This window comes from Schistocerca nitens, chromosome 1, assembly GCF_023898315.1.
Source record: "Schistocerca nitens isolate TAMUIC-IGC-003100 chromosome 1, iqSchNite1.1, whole genome shotgun sequence".
In the NCBI taxonomy this organism is placed as follows: Eukaryota; Metazoa; Arthropoda; class Insecta; order Orthoptera; family Acrididae; genus Schistocerca; species Schistocerca nitens.
In genome coordinates, this window is record NC_064614.1 from 1,104,523,940 (window position 1) to 1,104,543,455 (window position 19,516).

General features: G+C 46.1%; 1 pseudogene; it reads right to left on the reverse strand.

The window, feature by feature from the left end:
• Window positions 1-12,736: 12,736 nt before the first annotated feature.
• On the reverse strand, window positions 12,737-12,854 carry LOC126203303 (5S ribosomal RNA; annotated as a pseudogene).
• Between the last annotated feature and the right edge of the window lie 6,662 nt (window positions 12,855-19,516).

Genomic DNA, 19,516 nt, shown 5'->3' on the forward strand with positions numbered 1-19,516 from the left:
TCTCATCGCTGAAGACGACATGTCTCCATTCGTCCCTCCATTCACGCCTGTCGCGACACCACTGGAGGCGGGCTGCACGATGTTGGGGCGTGAGCGGAAGACGGCCTGACGGTGTGCGGGACCGTAGCCCAGCTTCATGGAGACGGTTGCGAATGGTCCTCGCCGATACCCCAGGAGCAACAGTGTCCCTAATTTGCTGGGAAGTGGCGGTGCGGTCCCCTACGGCACTGCGTAGGATCCTACGGTCTTGGCGTGCATCCGTGCGTCGCTGCGGTCCGGTCCCAGGTCGACGGGCACGTGCACCTTCCGCCGACCACTGGCGACAACATCGATGTACTGTGGAGACCTCACGCCCCTCGTGTTGAGCAATTCGGCGGTACGTCCACCCGGCCTCCCGCATGCCCACTATACGCCCTCGCTCAAAGTCCGTCAACTGCACATACGGTTCACGTCCACGCTGTCGCGGCATGCTACCAGTGTTAAAGACTGCGATGGAGCTCCGTATGCCACGGCAAACTGGCTGACACTGACGGCGGCGGTGCACAAATGCTGCGCAGCTAGCGCCATTCGACGGCCAACACCGCGGTTCCTGGTGTGTCCGCTGTGCCGTGCGTGTGATCATTGCTTGTACAGCCCTCTCGCAGTGTCCGGAGCAAGTATGGTGTGTCTGACACACCGGTGTCAATGTGTTCTTTTTTCCATTTCCAGGAGTGTATAAGCCACCAGTCCTTCGGCTGGTTGAATGCTGTCCTCCATCTTTTCGTATCTTGTGCTGATGTTTTCATCCCTACGTAACCACAACACCTAACACCTCGAATAAACTATCTACCACTTTCTACTTCTTGTCTGCATTTATATTTGTCCACATGGTTTCTCCCAGCCTTCCTTGATGCAGTAGCAGTTGACCACTAGCTTTTCCTTTCTTCTGCAAAAGGTCTTTTACAGACTTCTTCTCCCACCTACACTTGTTAGCTCGTTCAAATAGTGTAGGTTCCTCCAAAAAGCGTGCTCTTTTTAATACTTCAAACCATGAACTTTATTTTTTCAAAACACATTAACAAATCACAAACACCTTCATCATACCTTTCCATTACGTATGGAGAATTATGTTTCGTATATCTCTACTGGTCTGGCATGCTAGAACGCTGTACGGTATGACCGCCTGATTAACTACACTTGCGTTTCCGCAACAACATGTCAAATTTACTTCGTTAATTCACGGACATTTTGGTTTTCATTGAAATATTACAATGATTTAAGATAATACCACAACGAAAGGTCACGTGACATTGTCGGCCATTGCTGGTCATCGTTACGCAAGATAGGACGATCCCCAAATCGCTAATGGAGCAATCAATTGTTACGCGAGAAGTGCGACAGGTGGTGCCATCTTGCAGAAAGCGCAACTCCTGAACGTCCATTCCATTGAAATCACGCCACAAAAACTCTTTCATCATAGCACAGTATCGGTTTCCGTTAACTGTTATAGCTGGTCCAATCTCATTTAATATGTGTCGATGAAGCCACACACCCGAAAGCTATACCAAACTGTCACTCGCAGTGGGTGCATTTCCTTCTCTTGGACCGTATAATAAAAATGAGCTACGCGGCTTGCAAAAATTTATGGCGACGTGTCCTACTCCTTGGTGATTGTACGCGGAAAGAAAATTATCCTGTGGTATGTACTTACTTTGTGGAACTATTGTGTTGGCAAACCGTATCATAGCCGCGCAGCCTAGGCGGCTTGCAATGGTTCACGTTGCAGCCCTGTCGGAGGTTCGAGTCTTCCCTCGGACATGGGTATGTGTGTGTATTGTCCTTAGCGTAAGTTAGTTTAAGTTAGATTAAGTAATGCGTAAGCCTAGGGACCTATGACCTCAGTAGGTTGGTTCCATAGGAACTTACTATCACCATTGTGTCATACGACGTTTCCTTATATGCAGTCAGAATGCGTAAATGAAAACACCTGCAATGCGCACGACCCATTGAAGTTGGTATAAACACGCCGGGTACAGGGCTTTTCCTTCACGACGTTTGCCATGACTGTCTCAATGCAGGATTGCACTCTGCTTGTGAAGCTGCATTACAAGAATGATGACTGCGCACACGTTGCTATGCAGAAGTTCCGGACACTGAAAAGTTTAAAAAAAGTGTTAGTCCGATGACTGACCCCCTCCTGCAGGTCCCCCCCCCCCCCTCCCCCCATCTGCCTTTGGCTCGGGAGTGTCGTCTTTGTGCTGCCACTTTCGCGCAGTGTTCTACAGTGAGTGTTCTACAGTGAGTGTTCTACAGTGAGTGTTGTGTTTTTTGGGACTCGTTGCGAACGGCCATCATCCTGTCGCTGGGTGTGCCTTTTATCTCTTGCGAACAGAAACCAGACTGTCGCCGTGTTTTTTAATTGTCTGTCTATTGTTTTACCTGTCTGCTTCGTATGTATTTTCTTAGCATCATCATCCCTCTGTTCTTTGTTTTAAGTTCCACGATTTCTTTTCGCCATGTTACTCTTTAAGTCTTCGATTTTATCGCCTGTTTTTATTATTTATTCTCTTCATCTTTCTCACAAAGCCTGTACGCTGAAGAGCGGCATACTAAGCTGCTGCCAGCCCATCCCCTTCGGGGGGGAATTGAAATTCAATAAAGGAAAAAAAAAGAAAAAGAAGGTGACTGACGTGGGTCTGGAGAAAATGATTCGGAAGTTCGAAAAGACGGGTTCTTTTGCTGTGCAGCCTGGTAGTGGGAGGAAACGAATTGATTCGACGTCAGTGGAAGCAGTGGCCACAGCAATGCAGGAGGAGGCGAGTGGTGGTGGGCAAACGTGTAGTGCACGGAAAATTGCCCGAACATTGGAAACACCCATGAGCACGGTGCGTATAATCCTACGCAACATCCTTCAATGTTATCCATTCAAAATCAGCCATGTGCACGAGTTGCTTCCTGTTGACCTGCCAGCGAAAGAAAGCTTTGTTTTAGAATTTCTTGCTCCCACGGAAGTGGACAATTATTGGTCGTGGAAGATTTTGTGGAGGGACGAAGCCCACTTCCATCCGACAGGATATGTCAATACACAGAATTGTTCCATAAAAACACGGGAGAATTGCCGGATAGTACTACAGCAGTGGCATTCGCCTGAAGATGGCCAGAAGACTCTGCGCCGAACTATCGTGGCAGGAAGTTACTGATATCCGGCAGTTCTCCCGTGTTTTTATGGAACAATCAGTACGCCGGGAAAACTTTAAACATCACAATACACAGAATTGTCGAATATGAGCAACGGAAAATCCACACGCAAATCAACCAGTACATGAAAAGGTAACTGTGTGGTTTGGTTTGGCTCTAAGCACTATGGGACTTAACATCTGAGGTCATCAGTCCCCTAGACTTAGAACTACTTAAACCTAACCAACCTAAGGACATCACACACATCCATGCCCGAGGCAGGATTCGAACCTGCGCCCGTAGCAGCAGCGCGGTTCCGGACTGAAGCGCCTACAACCGCTCGGCCACAGCGGCCGGCTGTGGTTTGGGTTTACTGCATCATTTATCGTAGGGCCGTATTTTTTCGAAGAGACAGGTGTTTCCGCTTCTGTTACCTGTACCGTGCCAGCGCTGTGAGTGTCTTTTGCCCAACCGCGTCATTCCGGCTCTGCAACAGCGTGGATGTGATCATTTTTATACAAGATGGCGCTCCTCCACGCATTGAAAATTCAGCTAAGCAGCTGCTGAAGTGCCATGTCGGAAATGCTGGAATTGTTGGCCGCCATTTCCCTACAGCCTGGTCGTCCCGATCACATGATCTTAATCCGTGTGACTCCTGGTTCTGGGGCTATCTGAAAGATGTTATGTTCAGTGTTCCGATTGCAAACTTAGCTGCATTGAAGTAACGCATTGCGCAACACATTCTAAACGTGAGCCCTGAAATACTTCAATCAGTTGTGGAACATGCTGTTGGACGATTTCAGCTCGTTGCAGAAAACGGTGGACAGCGTATTGAACATGTTTTGCGCAAGTCACACGGAAATTAAGTATCCTATTTGATTTTGAAATGTTTTTTATGCGGTTTTTGACTTCAAGACAATTAAAAACCGATTTGATGCTTTTTATGTGGTTTTTGGCCTCAGGGCAATTAAAAACCGATTTTACCCATCCGGTGTGATATGACCTTGCCATGGTGGATGGATTTACGCAACTAACAGTATCACACCTGTACACCCATGCACATGGAGTAGTACACTCTCTTTAACGTCAGACGTACACCTTAGACATTGTTGTATAATTCGTCATTTGCTGTCGACCACTATCAAATTATGATGCTTACAGCGCCATCTATTACTACATTTTGTAACTATTTATTTTTTCTTCTGCTATACGTTTAACCCCTTCTGCGATGATATTCCGTTGAAATGGGACGTCTTCCTGACCAATGGTTTTATTTCTACAGCGGTTTGAAAGTTTAACTTTAATTACAATTTGCTTGTACATAAATTGCGATCTTGATCAATAAAGGATCTTTTTACTGAATCCAGTAGATATAATCTGTTAACGTAAACTGTAACAAATAACAATTTGACAAAAATTATCGCATACGTAATGTTTTATTCAAATCATACTACATGCTCTTAAAATATTTACTGTTCCTGCTGGAACACCCTCTTTTCCCTGTAAACTGAGTGGCCAAGACTCAGAGTTGTATCATTCGAAGACGTGCCTCGGATGACGCCAGAATTTGGTGGCTACATACGGCGTATGGAGTGTTAACGTGATACCTGAGCAGTCTATTACAGACAAGTGTGTGGTCAACATGTAAACATGATTCGAGTTATCCGACTTTCCACGTCGGATGATAATCGGTACAAGATGCATGCGTCAAATCGTGTCGGAAATTACACAAGAATTTGGTTTCCAGAGGTCAGCAGTTACTGACATGGGTTTCGTATTATCGTAGAGAGAATGTTGTCGCCACATGTGTAACGCTACGTACAGGACGTCTACAACTGTTCCGCAGACTCATAGTGCCGCAGTACAGAGTGTGGTGTGTCAGACACCCATTTCCACGAGCACATCGTGGAGGCGAAAGCGTCGCGAAGTCTTCGGCAACCGACGGCGGAATCACGAAACATTGCTTATGCACGAATGTCACCATTCTGTTAATGTCATACTTACAACGGACCTACACTTTATCAGCATCTGAAATCCTAGAATTTTGATTTCCCTTGTAGATCGGCCTCTAAAAGTGAAGCTACAACATAACACTTGCTAACTACACTGCTGGCCACCGTAAATGCAACACCCTGAAGGAAGCATCCGAATCAAGTGAAATTTACACCATGAGTTTGCAGCGATGAGATATGCAACTGATTAGAATTTCAGCGCAAACGCACATCACGCGCGCCTGTGGCGCCACCTCATAGCGCCATTTAAGGCTTGGCGATTTAGACGAGTGTACGTTCGGCACGTGTGTTTACCTTGTGGTTGTTTCACAAGACGATCAGTTATGCCTTGTAGACAACAGCGAACATCTTTTGATCAAGTATCCGAGTTCGACAGAGGAAGGATAGTGGCTTACCGAGATTGTGGATTATCATACAGAGAAATCGCTAGTCGTGTTGGACGAAACCAAACAACTGTAATGCGGATATGTGACCGTTCGATGCAGGAGGGTAGGACGGACGGACGTGGTCGATCGCATTCACCTCGGTGCACCACTGCACGTGCTAATAGGCAAATTGTGCGCATGGCAGTGACGGATCGCTCAGTGACATCCCGAACCATAGCAAAGCACATTGCGTCTGTAACGCATCATCCAGTGTCTGCGCGTACCATTCGACGCCGTTTACAGCAGAGTGGTCTGTCCGCAAGACATCCACTGCTTCGTCTACCATTGACGCAGAACCACAGACGTCTCCGTCGCGAATGGTGTGATGACAGACGGATGTGGACGGCAGAATGGAATGACGTTGTCTTTACTGACGAGGCACGCTTCTGTCTGCAGCACCACGATGGTCGGATTCGAGTGTGGAGACACCGTGGAGAGAGGATGCTGGACAGCTGCATTATGCACCGCCACACTGGTCTTGCACCGGGTGTTATGGTGTGGGGCGGTATTGGATATTACTCTCGCACGCCTCTAGTACGCATTGCCGGTACTTTAAATAGCCGGCGCTACATATCCGAGGTGCTGGAGCCAGTTGTCCTTCCGTACCTTCAGAGCTCGGCCACAGCCTTATTTCAACAGGATAATGCGCGACCACACGTGGCACGCATTGTCCAAAGGTTCTTCGTCAATAACCAGATTGAATTGCTTCCCTGGCCGGCTCGCTCTCCGGATCTTTCGCCGATAGAAAATATGTGGTCCATGGTTGCTCAACGAGTGACCCAGATTACATCCCCAGCTGCCACACCAGATGATCTTTGGCAACGTGTGGAAGCTGCTTGGGCTGCTGTACTCCAGGAACACATCCAACGTCTCTTTGACTCAATGCCGAGACGTGTGGCAGCGGTGATCTCCAACAATGGCGGCTACTCTGGCTACTGATTCTGGCAGGAACTACATGTCACAGACGTCTGTAAACGTAATCATTTGATACTTGGTCAACATGTTATCTACAAAATAAATTTTGTTGTGCTACCTCTTGTCTTTCTTGGTGTTGCATTTACGGTGGCCAGCAGTGTAGTACAAGGTTTGCACAGAAAGTAATGCATCGCATTCTTCTTCTGAGCCGAAAACAATGCTACGAATGCGAAACGTTACGTATGCATTATCTGAAGTCTCCTGAGTGAGCGCGCCAAGTTTCCGTCACTTCCGACAGATGGCGTAGCTGCAGGACAGTTTCAATATGGCGTCTGTGGGTGATGTACGTTAGAAGCAACGTGCCGTCATTGAATTTCTCACTGCGGAGAAAGAAACTGTGGGGAATATTCAGAAACGCTTGTGCAAAGTGTATGGAGCATCTGCTGTCGACAGAAGTACAGTTAGTTGCTGGGCGCGGAGGTTGGGGTCATCAGAAGTCGGTTCGGCGGAGCTCCACGATTTGCAGCGGTCGGGGAAGCCATCCACGGCTGTCACACCTGACATGTTGCAGCGAGCTCATGTTGTCATTCGCCAGAACAGACGCCTTACGATACAGCAATTGGCACTGCATCTGTCAGTCAGCAATGGAACTGTGGATGCAATTATCTGCAGCCTTGGATATTCAAAAGTGTGTGCAAGATGGGTCTCGCCGCGTCTAACGGTAGATCACAAATCGCACAGAGAAAACGTTTGTATAAAAACATACGTTTTAATTTGTTGAAGCTCCGCAGGAGGCCTTCTTGTCCCGTATTGTGACAGTTTATGAAGCCTGGGTTCACCACTTTGAGCCCGAAACAAAACGACAGTCGATGGAATGGCGTCATTCCCACTCCCCACAGAAGAAGAAATTCAAAACAACTGCTTCCATCGGTAAGATCGTGATCAGCGTGTTCTGGGATTGTGAAGGTGGGTTTCTCATTGATGGGCTGCCAATACGCGATACTTTTAATTCAGATTCATATGTCAACACATTAACAAAACTTAAGACTCTCTTCGGGCGACTTCGGCGCCACAGCAACCCGGGAGATGTTTTGCTGCAACACGATGACGCTCGGCCCCACACAAGCCTGAGGACTGCTGAACACATCACAAAACAAGGTTGGACAGTGTTACCCCATACACCCTACAGCCCTGACCTAGTCCTGGAGATGAATCAGACCGTGAAGAGCTGGCTCCACAACCAGGAGAGGACTGGTACCCACAGGATATACTTGCCCTTGTTTGGCGTAGGAGGTAGGACACAGGACAGAATGGAGATTACGTGGAAAAATAGGGCGTGTGGATAAAACACCATTCTTTCGCGTGTGTAATTCTCATTATATTCAGTAAAGAATTGCTGAAGAAAAGAAAAGGCGATGCATTACTTTCTGGATAACTCTCGTACGTATGTGCTAATTATTTATTCTCATACCTAGTCCACAACGGCGATAATGGTTGAAACCAGGGGGGGGGGGGGGGGGGCGCAGAAAGCTATGCTCAGAAAGCAACGTGTATTCTCAGTTGTGCGCATGACGTCACGATGGAAGCAGCTGTGCCAAACAGGACACAGTTCGAATTGTGTGTGATTGTTTTTCTTGTGTTGTTTTGTGTTTGAAGGAGTATTTTGATTGAGTTCTTTCTTCTGAGGTACTCGGTCAACAGCGGAAACATTCGGAATTCGGGAATGTTAACGGTTTTTTCTGTAATTGATATTTGATTCGGAACTGAAATAGTTAGCAATAGTGGACAGGGGGATCAACATTGTCTTCGCCAGCTCTATAGTTTATGGTTCGTCCTGTCAAATTCTTATTGGAGAATCTACAAGTGAGTGAGAAAATTATTTTTTACAATGCCAGGCTGTGCTGTTACGGGCTGTTTTTACTACAACCGGAGCGCAAAGGGAACTGACGTAATGTATCACAGTTTCCCGCGTAATGAAACATTACAAAAACTATGGTTGTCGAAATGTTGTAGGAAAGACAGTGTAAATGTTGCGCATGCACGAATATGTTCTCGCCATTTCGCAGAAACAGATTACTTAAGGGATTTACAGTCTGAATTGCTTAATTTGCCCCGAAAAAGACTGCTCAAGCCAGATGCAGTTCCTTCGTGCAATTTTCCGTGCAGTAGTGCGACTGTCAATGTGTCACCCGCAACAGAAGACTGAACCAAACGGTATAAGAAACGAGAACTACATAAGAGATCTCTGGAAACTCTGGAAAAGCTGTCACCAAATAAGAAACATCATAATAAGAGCACATGTACAGATGACAGTTTTTTTTTCAGACACAGATAAAGTTACTTTGATGAATACTATAGCGGCTTTAGAAAGAAGTAATGCTGTTCTTACAAACAAGTGTGTGCAACTTCGAGCTCTTAAGTAAATTCATTTCAATGCGATTAAATGAATAGTTTCTGATTTAGTTGAGCCGAGGTTTCGAATTTCAAGTGTGTGTCAGTGTGGTTGTGATCTGATATTTTACCGCAGTGTGAGGCATAAGGTGCGAAAGAATATAACTCATCAGTTTTGACTGTAATATTTTAGCAGCAGAAAAGCAGTTTAGACATCTCAATTCTGGTATAAACAAAATCTTCCGCCAAAAACTTGACGTAAACGCGCATGCCGTGTCGTCTGCTTGTGAGCGCTTGCTTCCACGCTGACGTCACTATGCCAGCCAATGTCAGAGCAGAGCGCTTACTGCCCAACCTTATTATTTAGTAACCTTGGTTGAAACGTTGATTCATCAGTGTAGGATATGATTTTTGAGGAGTCTAGTGGAAAAGCTTATGAACACACAACGTTACTATGACTTTAGGCTCATATGCCATCTATGCTGCTATAACAAATAACTATTTTCACGAAAAACCCTTTTTCTCTGCATAGTTTTCAACGTGCTCAATACATTCTGTTCAACCGAAACTCAATATTTTCTACTTCTTCAGAGAAAAAAATATGTTACAACTGTGCACAATAGTTATTTATAATGTATAAAACAATCTAATTCGATGGCATTTTTTCCAAGAAGCCACTTCTTCAAGTTAAATGGGCGGAGAACTCTACCGAAGCCCAATTAGCGTACTTCAGGCATCGCAACGGCTGGTATGTGAACAGAACTACTCTCGTGCAAAAGGAAATTTTCGTCACCTTACCCTGGTTCCCACACCACGTGTCTGCGTCATCTTTTGACTAAAGACATAAAAACACAGCATATTAGTGTAACGGCTAGCTACGATTTACGTGTAGTATTGAATATTCAAAGTAGTTACCAGATACATCGGCACCAAGAACGTGATTGATACTTGTTATGTTCACATAATGTTATTATATTCTTACTGCTGTAGTCAATTCGTAATAGCTTAGTTCAAAAATTAATTACTACCAACAGTAAATTGCAACTGTGTGTTCCAGCTGATATACAACATGAGGGAAAAAGTTCAAATGGTTTAAATGACTCTAAGCACTATGTGACTTAACATCTGAGGTCATCAGTCCCCTAGACGTAGAACTACTTAAACCTAACTAACCTAAGGACATCACACACATCCATGCCCGAGGCAATATTCGAACCTGCGACCGTAGCGGCAGCGCGGTTCCGGACTGAAGCGCCTAGAACCGCTCGGCGACAACGGCCGGCAGGGAAAACGTCCTATATTAGTTTGGTGATACGTAAGAGAAATACAAGCCAAAAAGTATTGAAACACTTAAAAATGCGAAAACATTTAGCTCTACTTATTTTATGTGTCTTAGAGAATAAAACCTCGGTGATGACAATCTCTCGCCGAGGCTAGTTAGTAGCAGCGTACGGTGCAGCCCCAAAAGAACCATTTCTGCAAACACGTAACAATCAGATGAAGAACAAAATCGCACAATGAAAAAGCAACAGTGTTAAAATCCAGTCTTTTAAGAACTAAAATAACTCTTGTTATGAGAATATACTATGGTTGTTCAATAAGTAATGCAACACTTTTTCCTGGGCTAGTTTCCGTTGAAAATTTTCGGAATTTGTTCTCCCACATCGTGGATCTGTCCCGCTTCAACCCCTACGGTTTCGTGAAGTTCTAGTAAATGGCGGCGCTATACGTGGCCTTAAAATGACGTTTGTAGCGGAGGTGCGTTCCAAGCAGAGAGATGACATTGATTGAGTTTCTTATGGCGGAAAACCAGGGCATCACGGATATTCATATATTTCAGAATGTCTACGGAGAACTGGAAATGAAACAAAAACACGGCGAGTTGCTGGACAAAGCGTCTGTCATCATTCCAACACGGTGGCGCAAAATTGTTCGATCCCTCGTGTGGCGGACGGCCGCACACTGCTGCGATTCCTATAATGTTGGAACGTGCGGACACTCTCATGCTAGGTGGTCGACGGATCACAACCAGACATCTCGCTGATCAATTGAACGTCCCTCTTGGTAATGCTGACACACTCGTCCACCAGTTGGGAAGCTCAACGGTGTGTGCCCATTGGGCTCCCCGCCGCCTAAGATCATAAAGAGAAACGAATGACCATCTGTGCAAAACTGCTTGCGCGTTATGAGGCTGATCGTGACAATTTTTTGTGAAAGATCGTCACAGCAATGAAACATAGGTTCATCTCTTCGAACCGGAAACAAAACGGCAATCACTAGAGTGGCGCTACACCGCCTCTCCTCAGAAGTTCAAAGCTGCACCCTCAGCTTCTAGAGTAATGCCGAAGTTCTTCTGGGAGTCTGAGGAGTGTTATTCTGTGACGTCATCCCTCGTGGTGCAACGATCTATTCTGAAGCGTATTGTGCTACCCTCAGGAAACTGAAGAAACGACTAAAGGGTGTTCATCGCCACAAAAATGCAAACGAATTTCTCATTCACAGTGACAACGTAAGGCCTCATTCAAGTCTGCCTCAACGAGCTGTCACTTCAATTGTGACCAGGAAGACCATATTTTTGAAGGAGTCTCAGTGGCTGGAAGTGAGGAACAATAAACTGTGTCCCATTAAGACTTCAGTGCGACCATGGATTACCTCCTTCCGCTCGCGACGGTGTGAAGAAGTGGCCCTTACTCGGCTCAGAGTGGGACATTGTCGATTGACGCATGGCTTCCTCTTGCGTCGGGAGGAGCCCCCTGTACGTCAGATGCGGGACACAGCTGTCAGTTCGACATATTATAACCGAGTGCGTTATATATGGCGACCTGGGTCTCCCACAGGATTTTGCCTCTATTTTAACTGATAACGAGGCGAGTGATGTTCTTGTCTTAAGATTTTGTGTGGTGTGCGGAATTCTTCCCAAAATCCTTGGTGTGAGATCTTAGTGTGTCACCGAGTGGCTGGGTCACGTATTGTTTCTAAGTCGCTTTTTGACAGCATCTTTACAGGTATTTTATCCATAATTGCTTTTAGTTATCCAGCTGTGTCACGCTGGGGTTTTATTACGGGATTTTCTGAGCCTCACCTTCTTGGGGCTGTTTTACACTGCCTGTGATGGGATCACAAGTAGTTTTCCAGTTTCTTGGTTTTCCTCCATAGCTTGCGAAAATCACCTTCGGTGTAACATTACTGCAAGGATGCTGATGACCTTGCAGTTTAACGCCCTCCACCATAAATCATGATCATCATCGTCGTCGTCGTCGTCGTCGTCGTCCAAGTCTGCACCCAGAGAGGAGCTCACAAAACTTCATTATACTGTTCTTCCTCATCCTCCTCACAGCCCGTAACTCACACCTTCTGATTTCGATCTGTCTGGCACAAAGAAGGATGCACGCCGCGAGAAACAGCCCTTGGATGATTTTGAGGTTACTGATGCAGCAAGGCATTGGCTCTGATGTCGACCACTAGAGTACACAGGCCCTCCTAGAAAAGTGGCGAAAGGCTGTCTTACTGAACGAAGATTACTTTGAAAAACAGAGTTTTGTAGCGAAAAGAGGGGAATATTATGAGTTACTGGAATTGTGAATAAAACCGACCAACTTTCAGAAAAAAAATTGTATTTCTTATTGAAACTCTTTCCGAACAGGCCATGAAGGCCCAAAGGTACCGACCGGCCGCCGTGTCATCCTGTGCCCACAGGCGCAACTGATTGCGGATATGGAGGATCATGTGGTCAGCACACCGCTCTCCTGGCCGTATGTCAGTTTCCGAGACCAGAGCCGCTACTTCTCAATCAAATAGCTCCTCAGTTTGCCTCACAACGGCTGAGTGCACCCCGCATGCCAACAGCGCTCGACAGACCGGATGGTCACCCATCCAAGTGCAAGCCCAGCCCGACAGCGCGTAACTTCGGTGATCTGATGGGAACCGGTGTTACCACTGCGGCAATGCCGTTGGCATTGAACAGCCCTCATAATTTCTGGGTTGAGTTACTAAAGGCTGCAGAATTAAATCTACAGATAACCTTTATGCCAAGCACTAGTGCAATATACGCTGCGACAATCTAATGCGTTAATGCGGAATCTATTTACACTGGAAAAAATTAGCTCAAATTTCGGCCACCAGGTGAAAATGTGGCGCTGTGAAGACTTGTAGAGGTATAGAAATGTTTCCATATGTGATACATTAGGAACAGGACACGGGCTGAACAGATCAGATAAGTGAGAAAGGCATGCTGTTGCTTTTATTATTAACTGCCGCTTACGCAGTTTATTCAGTCATCACCGGTGACGTCGACGAGATGCTGCATCCCAAAACGATGTGATCAAGAATTGCTCACAGCAGTTCCGGTGGAATCTGAGCAACGTGTTCCCGTATAATGGCCTTCACGTCAGAGACCAAATGTGTCCCTGATAAACGCGTTCTTTTAGATATACCCTGAGTCAAAAGGTCCTTTTAGATGTTCCCAGAGCCAAAATTCACATGGATTCAGATCCAGTGATCTTGCAGGCTACGCATCTGGAAAATATCTGGAGAAAACACGTTCCTGGAAGGTTGCATTAAGCAGACCTTTCACTAGGCGGGCGACATGAATGTTGCCCCACTTTGTATGAAAACAGTGAGTTCCACACAGTTGCGCTATTCGAAAGCAGGAATCACATGCTGTTCTAGCAGGTCTTAGTAAGGTGCAGATGTCGCGGTACGTCTGACTGGCCCTCTGAGTGTATTCGCTTCTACGAAGCCCGGACGAGAGTACAGATGCTTGTTAATCCACTACACAAAGTCACACGCTGCGAGTGTATTGGTTACTCGAGCACAATACGCGGCTAAACCGTACCACAAGTCCGACAGTTCCGTAGATTCATTGCATCCCGTAGCTCCTCGTCACACCACAAAATATTGCCCGGCCATATATCAGCTTCGATTCGCGCCAGAAACCAAAGAGGAAATTCAGAATGTTACAGCAGAACATCAGATAGGTTTCAGTTGCTGCACCGTCTGAATCTTGTCCGGTTACTAGAGTAAAATAGACCGCAAAACTTTCCGTACTGTTGACTATGGGATGGACAAAACACGTGACACGATATGAGCAACAGTGCTACCCGGGGCACGTGTTGCCTTGTCGATAACTTCCACCGGGACATGGCGTCTTCCTCTCCCAGGTACCACACCAATCTCATCCGTGCTTTCGAATTTCATTATCATCTTTTTTAAACCTAATAATATCGTACATCTCGTTAGACCTTCCTGTTGGCGGTACTCTCTCAGAGCAGCACTGTATCTGCTGCCTTTCACATAATATAGTTTGTTTAACAGCGAACGGTCTCTCTTCTCGATGGTCATACTGTTTACTCACATTACAGCTGATCAAAAGACAGCGTGGACGTTATACGGTCATACAAATGTCGCCGTATTTGCACCTGGTGGCGAAAATTGGAACTAATGTGTTTTCCAGCGTGCATTAACGCATTAGCATAGCGAACAAGTTTCGCTGTCATGCGATAATTACAGCACACAGTGTAGCTTCGTGAGTAGCTGCACTTTAATTATAGCAACTGGGTATGTTTGTTAATGGTACTGAAATGAAAACTAATTTGTCAGATGTTAATTTCTTTCACTCCTACGATCCCTCTTCACGCCACACTCTGAAAGCGAAAAACTAACCTAATCGCCAGCCCGCTCGGTGCTATATTAAACGCTGCTGGGCAGCACATACAGGCACCTAGTAACGGCAATGGCATTACTAGTAAACTGCCATTGCACTGTGCAGGTTTCAGCTTCTGAAACTAATTCAGTAAGCTTCGGGTGCGAGCAAAAGCATTCGCAGTGAGCTCCGTCCGACAGGTTTCAGCCAGTAATGACCCGTGCCGCAGTAAGTCGCACAGCCCACACGCCATCGACCTGTTCTGCCATGTGGCGTCGCTTGGCCTAATAGCAGCCGCGCAACCCGCAGCTGATCACCTTCAGCAGTCCTGACCTGGTTTCAAACTTACTAGTTTTTTATTCTTGTTCCTGATCCCACTCTGTGATATTTCGAGCGCAATAACATTTCAAGTCAATAGCACTGGTGAAACTACAGGAAGCATTCGACATTCAAAGGCGGAGAAACTGTTCGAAATTAAGGGAAGAGTCGGTACTAAGTACAGATAAAGACGAATGGTTTGCGCCGACCGTTGTGACCGAGCGGTTCTAGGCGCTTCAGTCTGGTCGCAGGTTCGAATCCTGCCTCGGGCATGGGTGTGTGTGATGTCCTTAGGTTAGTTAGGTTTAAGTAGTTCTAAGTTCTAGGCGACTGATGACCTCAGATCCTAAGTCCCGTAGTGCTTAGAGCCATTTTTGAACGAATGGTTTGCAATATCTGTAAAAGCAAGTCCGAGTAACAAAAGATCAGAAATGAAGAACAATAATTTTGTGTTACAATTCTATGAGTTTGCGCTGCATCGGTGACGGAATAAAACAGTGAAAGGAAATAACAGACAGAAATAAACGTCAAAGGAGTATGCTGAGATTCGTACATGACGCAACATTTCTTGTCCAGAGTAAAAAATAATTGCGGGTAGTGTTCCATAGAGCCTGGAACATTATTACACCAATACAGCTCTATAGAGTTCTGCTTTCCAAAAATTAGTGTAATTGCGGAAACTATTTTAATCATTCAAGTAGAACTGTTATGTGAATAACCTGAATTCGCTCCAATTTCTGAGTGGATCTTCAGCCGTGGAAATTACCGAAATTTTGGACTTCACTTGTTTTCCGTATTCCTACTAAACTGAGTAAGCATAGGTTACAGGAACCATAGAGAATTAAATTCTCCATAGAATGAGTACGAAAAATTTCCTGTTTGATTACACCTTTTTATAGAAAAGCTACGTCATAAAACGATAATTTTTCACGCAATTCGAAAAACACTTGTTTCGTCGCTAGGAAACTTGCAGCATCTGAAAATTCGCCAATTTGATGCACAGTTTTGCAGAAAAAATGTTGTAGAACATCAAACTGAGTTTTCAAAAACTCAGAGAAAGTGACAAAAAACCTAGCTGCTAATTAAATGTCACCTTTATTCAGTTATATGTAAATCACATAGTTATCGACCTACACTCCTGGAAATTGAAATAAGAACACCGTGAATTCATTGTCCCAGGAAGGGGAAACTTTATTGACACATTCCTGGGGTCAGATACATCACATGATCACACTGACAGAACCACAGGCACATAGACACAGGCAACAGAGCATGCACAATGTCGGCACTAGTACAGTGTATATCCACCTTTCGCAGCAATGCAGGCTGCTATTCTCCCATGGAGACGATCGTAGAGATGCTGGATGTAGTCCTGTGGAACGGCTTGCCATGCCATTTCCACCTGGCGCCTCAGTTGGACCAGCGTTCGTGCTGGACGTGCAGACCGCGTGAGACGACGCTTCATCCAGTCCCAAACATGCTCAATGGGGGACAGATCCGGAGATCTTGCTGGCCAGGGTAGTTGACTTACACCTTCTAGAGCACGTTGGGTGGCACGGGATAAATGCGGACGTGCATTGTCCTGTTGGGACAGCAAGTTCCCTTGCCGGCCTAGGAATGATAGAACGATGGGTTCGATGATGGTTTGGATGTACCGTGCACTATTCAGTGTCCCCTCGACGATCACCAGTGGTGTACGGCCAGTGTAGGAGATCGCTCCCCACACCATGATGCCGGGTGTTGGCCCTGTGTGCCTCGGTCGTATGCAGTCCTGATTGTGGCGCTCACCTGCACGGCGCCAAACACGCATACGACCATCATTGGCACCAAGGCAGAAGCGACTCTCATCGCTGAAGACGACACGTCTCCATTCGTCCCTCCATTCAAGCCTGTCGCGACACCACTGGAGGCGGGCTGCACGATGTTGGGGCGTGAGCGGAAGACGGCCTATCGGTGTGCGGGACCGTAGCCCAGCTTCATGGAGACGGTTGCGAATGGTCCTCGCCGATACCACAGGAGCAACAGTGTCCCTAATTTGCTGGGAAGTGGCGGTGCGGTCCCCTACGGCACTGCGTAGGATCCTACGGTCTTGGCGTGCATCCGTGCGTCGCTGCGGTCCGGTCCCAGGTCGACGGGCACGTGCACCTTCCGCCGACCACTGGCGACAACATCGATGTACTGTGGAGACCTCACGCCCCACGTGTTGAGCAATTCAGCGTTACGTCCACCCGGCCTCCCGCATGCCCACTATACGCCCTCGCTCAAAGTCCGTCAACTGCACATACGGTTCACGTCCACGCTGTCGCGGCATGCTACCAGTGTTAAAGATTGCGATGGAGCTCCGTATGCCACGGCAAACTGGCTGACACTGACGGCGGCGGTGCACAAATGCTGCGCAGCTAGCGCCATTCGACGGCCAACACCGCGGTTCCTGGTGTGTCCGCTGCGCCGTGCGTGTGATCATTGCTTGTACAGCCCTCTCGCAGTGACCGGAGCAAGTATGGTGGGTCTGACACACCGGTGTCAATGTGTTCTTTTTTCCATTTCCAGGAGTGTATATCAACTTCCTACTTTATATTCAATGAATTTTTCATTACAATCCATACTATAAAAGAAAATCAAACCGCTGTCTTATGACAGGTAAAGGAGGCCTTTTCATGAGGTAAGTATTGTAAACCCAAGATACAGTTTGGAATAGGAAAAAAATCACATGGAACAATGGGTCCACAGTTCTTGCACCATATGTCCTTTCAATGATCACATTTATTTACAATTCAAATGACAGTGCAAAATGAAATACAATAATCACTAAATATCGAATATAAGAGGTGGTTCAATGAAAATAAGCCTTTTTAAATTTTAGCCACATATTGACATAACTTTCAGTTCTAGCTACTTCAAGGAATCAGTACCAGTAACAAGAACTGGTAATTTAGGATAAACACCCAAGCATGGTGGACGTGCAAATTTTCTTACATCCATAGAACGGATAGAATGACAAATCAAGCTCAAACAAAGAATAGTGAGTTATAATAAAAGAATAGAACTCTAAGAGATGGCAGCCAGAACGGAAATATTAATATTTTCCTCAGCGCAACAAGTATATAGGCAAATATTTGAATCGAAAGAGGAACTACCTCAAAATTTAATTACAACATCGCTCATATGTAGTCCTTTAGACAGAATATTTAGAAGTTAAAGCAAGCACATCAGAAACCGAAATATTAGCCAAATATTTGAACGGGAAAAGGAACTACTTCAAAATTTAATTACAACATCGCTCATACACTAAGTGATGAAAGGTATCCGGATACCCCCAAAAACATACGTTTTTCATATTAGGTGTACTTTTCTGCCACCTTCTGCCAGGTTCTCCATATCAGCGTACTCAGTAGCCATTAGACAGCGTGAGAGAGCGGAATGGGGTGCTCCGCGGAACTCACTGACTTCGAACATGTTCAGGTGATTGGGTGTCACTTGTGTCATACGCCTGTACGAGATATTTCCAAACTCCTAAAGAATCCTAGTCCACTGTTTCCGATGTGATATTGAAATGGAAACGTCAAGGGACACGTTCAGTACGAAAGCGTACAGGCCGAACTCGTCTGTTCCCAGTGACCCCCGACAACTGAAGAAGGCCGTAAGGTGTAATAGGCAGATATCTATTCAGATCATCGCACAGGAATTCCAAACTGCATCCGGATCCACTGCAAGCACTATGACAGTTAGGCCGGAGGCGAGAAAACTGGGATTTCATGGTAGAGCTGCTGCTCATCATCCACACATCATGCCGGTAAATGACAAACGACGCCTCGCTTGGTGTAACGAGCGTAAACATTGTACGATTGAACAGTTGAAAAACGCTATGTGGAGTACACAATGTGGCGATCCGATGGCAGGGTGTGGGTATGGCGAATGACTGGTGAACGTCACCTGCCAGCGTGTGTAGTGTCAACAGTAAAATTCGGGAGCTTGTAGCGTTATGGTGTGGTCGTGCTTTTCATGGTGGAGCCTTCCACCCCTTATTGTTTTGCGTGGTATTATAACATCACAGGCCTACATCTTCTTGCTTCTCTCTGTTCAAGAGCAATTCGGAGATGGCGATTGCATCTTTCGGCACGAACAAGTACCTGTTGATAACGCACGGCCTGTAGCGGAGTGGTTACACGACAATAACGTCCCTGTAATGGACTGGCCTGCAGAGTACTGATCTGATTCCTGAAGAACACCTTTGGGGTGTTTTGCGACGCCAAATTCGTGCCAGGCCTCACCAACAACACCAATACCCCTCCTCAGTGCAGCACTCCGTGAAGAATGGTCTCCCATTCCCCAAGAAATCTTCCAGCACCTGATTGAACGTATGCCTGCGAGACTGGGACCCATCATCAAGGCTAAGGGTGCGCCAACACCATACTGCATTCCAGTATTAACGATGACGAGCGCCACGAACTTGCAAGTCATTTTCAGCCAGGTGGCCGGATACTTTTGATCACATAGTGTATATAGTCATTTAGGCAGAATATTTAGAACTTAAAGCAAGTAAATCAGAACCTGAAGAAGGGAAAGGCGAAACTTAACTTACAGAAGGCAACCGCCAATGTGAACAGTACGACTATAGCAGTAGCGGACAGGGCTGAAACAAGGCCAGGGACCACGTG